Source organism: Rhinopithecus roxellana, chromosome 12 (genome assembly GCF_007565055.1).
Source record: "Rhinopithecus roxellana isolate Shanxi Qingling chromosome 12, ASM756505v1, whole genome shotgun sequence".
Taxonomy (NCBI): Eukaryota; Metazoa; Chordata; class Mammalia; order Primates; family Cercopithecidae; genus Rhinopithecus; species Rhinopithecus roxellana.
Window position 1 is genome coordinate 86123935 of NC_044560.1, and position 3261 is coordinate 86127195.

General features: G+C 45.0%; 1 non-coding gene across 1 annotated transcript; it reads right to left on the bottom strand.

Moving 5' to 3' along the window:
- Positions 1-202: 202 nt before the first annotated feature.
- Positions 203-263, bottom strand: LOC115892523. Its single transcript, XR_004052396.1, has one exon. It is a non-coding gene; the product is annotated as a U7 small nuclear RNA (small nuclear RNA).
- Between the last annotated feature and the right edge of the window lie 2998 nt (positions 264-3261).

Below are 3261 nucleotides of genomic sequence, written 5' to 3' on the forward strand. Positions count from 1 at the left end.
AAAAATCTTTTTAAAAATGTCTCCTATTCATTCAATTTCTTGAGACCAAAACAAAATAAAATGTTATTATAAGTAATATGTTTCCAGCATATTTAAGAACAAAGCCACATTCCATTTTCTTTAAAAAAAATAGGGGGAAACCATTTTTATATCTAGTTGTACTAAAATACTCCATATTTAATGCCAATATATTTTTTTGGGGGGGGGCTTTCCGGCAAATACCGGAAGGCCTGCTGACAAATTCTAAAAGAGCTGTAACACTAATGCCAATATTAAATATAAGAAACCTTATACAACCAAGCAAGCAGAGAAAAAAAAAATATTGGATAGGTTTATTGAGGGGTGAAATAAACTGTTATTTTCTTGTCCTGACCAAGAACATTTAAAAACTATTCCTATTTATTAACCCCTGACTCCATACGCTATTCTCGGAATTTCTAATGTCTACCATAGGATACTAAAGACCCAAACTACCCCAGATCTTCAAACATCTCAGCATGCAGAGAGCTCATGGATCCTCTTCACAAATTCAGTGTGTGACTCTAGTGAAGACATTACCACATCAAAGTGTCCTTACCTGCAGGAGACAGCAATAAAACGATCTAAGGTAATCATGTCCGGGGGTGTTGCAAAAATCAATGCACACACCCGGGACACGCAAAGTTCCTTTTTCCAAATGAAATAGCAACCGGGCGCGGTGGCTCAGGCTTGTCATCCTGGCACTTCTGAAGCTAAGGTGGGAGGACTGCTTGAGCCCAGGAGTTAAAGACCAGCCTGGCCAACACGGCAAGACCCTGTCTCTACAAAACAAAATTAAAAATTAGCTGGGCATGGTGGCACAAACCTGTGTTTCCAGCTACCTGGGAGGCTGAGATGGGAGGATCACCTGAGCCTGGGAGGTTAAGGCTGCAATGAGTGGTGGTCACGCCACTACACTCCAGCCTGGGCGACAGAGTGAGACCCCATCTCTAAAATAAATAGAATAACATAATAAAATAAAATAGAAATAACTTCCCACATAGTAGTAGTCCCAGCTACTTGGGAGGCTGAGGTGGGAGAATGGCGTGAACCCGGGAGGCGGAGCTTGCAGTGAGATTGCCGAGATTGCACCACTGCACTCCAGACTGGGTGACAGAGCGAGACTCTGTCTCAAAAAAAAAAAATTAGCCAGGCATGGGCTGGGTGCCGTGGCTCATGTCTGTAATCCCAGCACTTTGGGAGGTTGAGGCAGGTGGATCACCTGAGGTTAGGAGTTCTAGACCAGCCCGCCAACAGGGTGAAATCCCCTCTCTACTAAAAATACAAACAAATTTGCCAGGTGCACGCTTGTAGTCCCAGCTACTTGGGAGACTGAAGGACGAGAATCGTTTTAACCTGGAAGGCAGAGTCTACAGTGAGCTGAGATCGCGCCACTGCACTCTAGCCTGGGAGACAAGAGCAAAACTCCGTCTCAAAAAAACAAAAAACAGGGGCCGGGCGCGGTGGCTCAAGCCTGTAATCCCAGCACTTTGGGAGGCCGAGACGGGCGGATCACGAGGTCAGGAGATCGAGACCATCCTGGCTAACGCAGTGAAACCCCGTCTCTACTAAAAAAATACAAAAAAAAAAAAAACTAGCCGGGCGAGGTGGCGGGCACCTGTAGTCCCGGCTACTCGGGAGGCTGAGGCAGGAGAATGGTGTAAACCCGGGAGGTGGAGCTTGCAGTGAGCTGAGATCCGGCCACTGCACTCCAGCCCGGGCAACAGAGCGAGACTCTGTCTCAAAAAAAAAAAAAAAAAAAAAAACTAGCCAGGCGACGAGGCGGGCGCCTGTAGTCCCAGCTACTCGGGAGGCTGAGGCAGGAGAATGGCGTAAACCCGGGAGGCAGAGCTTGTGACTATTAAGTATAGATTCTTTCTTTTATAGAGCTTTTCGGTATTGAAATTTAGTATTATGTTGAATATTATAATCAATGTTTAAATTTTGGACATCACCAAATTTAAAATTTAAAAAACAGCACCAGGCATGGTGGCTCATGCTTGTAATGCCTGCACTTTGGGAGACTGAGACAGGTGGATCACTTGAGGTCAGGAGTTTGAGGCCAGCCTGAACAATATGGTGAAAGCCCCTCTCTACTAAAAATACCAAAAATTAGCCTGGTGTGGTGGCAGTCGCCTGTGATCCCAATTACTTGGGAGGCCGAGGCACGAGAATCGCTTGAACCCAGGAGGCGGATGTTACAGTGAGCTCAGATCGCACCACTGCACTCCAGCCTGGGTGAGAGGGTAAGACTCGGTCTCAAAAAAAAAAAAAAGAGAAAAATTATTACAATACATTGCACTACACATATACAAAAACTAGATGTATCTTTGGGAGGCTGAGGCGAGTGGGTCACTTGAGGCCAGGAGTGCAAGACCATCCTGGGCAACATGGTGAAACTCTGTCCCTACTAAAGAAACAAAAATTAGCCAGGCGTGCTGGTGGGCTCCTGTAATCCCAGCTACTTGGGAGGCTAAGGCAGAATAGCGTGAACCCGGGAGGCAGAGCTTGCTGTGAGCCGAGATCACGCCACTGCACTCCAACCTGGGCAACAGAGCGAGACTCCGTCTCAAAAAAAAAAAAAAATTCATCTGCAAAGACATCTACCAAGCAACTGCCTGTCCAACCTCAGCCAGGCAACACCCTTGTTAAGGATTTTTATAGCCAAGGATATCATTTCAAAACAATGATGTAATCCTCATTTTTTCCTTTGAAAACGTTTCTCTGTCTCTCATTTTTCTTTTCTTTTCTTTTTTTTTTTTTTTGAGACAGAGTCTTGCTCTGTCACCCAGGCTGGAGTGCAATGGTGTGATCTCAGCTTACCACAACCTCTGCCTCCTGGGTTTGATTCTCATGCCTCAGTCTCCTGAGTAGCTGTGATTACAGACATGCACTACCATCCTCGGCTAATTTTTGTATTTTTAGTAGAGATAGGTTTTCGCCACGTTGACCAGGCTGGTCTCAAACTCCTAGCCTCATGTAATCCACCCACCTCAGTCTCCCAAAGTGCTGGGATTGCAGGCACCAGCCACCACACCCGGTCAAAACCTTTGTCTTTCTTTACCTACTCAATACATACACATAGTTTACTGTGGCACACATATTCCCATTGCAATGCCTAACTCCTGAAGAAATCTCTTTTTCTTTTAGAGAGCCTCTCTCTGTTTATTATTTAGATTGACAGTGGTAATGATCTTATTGGTGTATACATATGTCAAACTTTATCAAATTTGTACTTTAAAT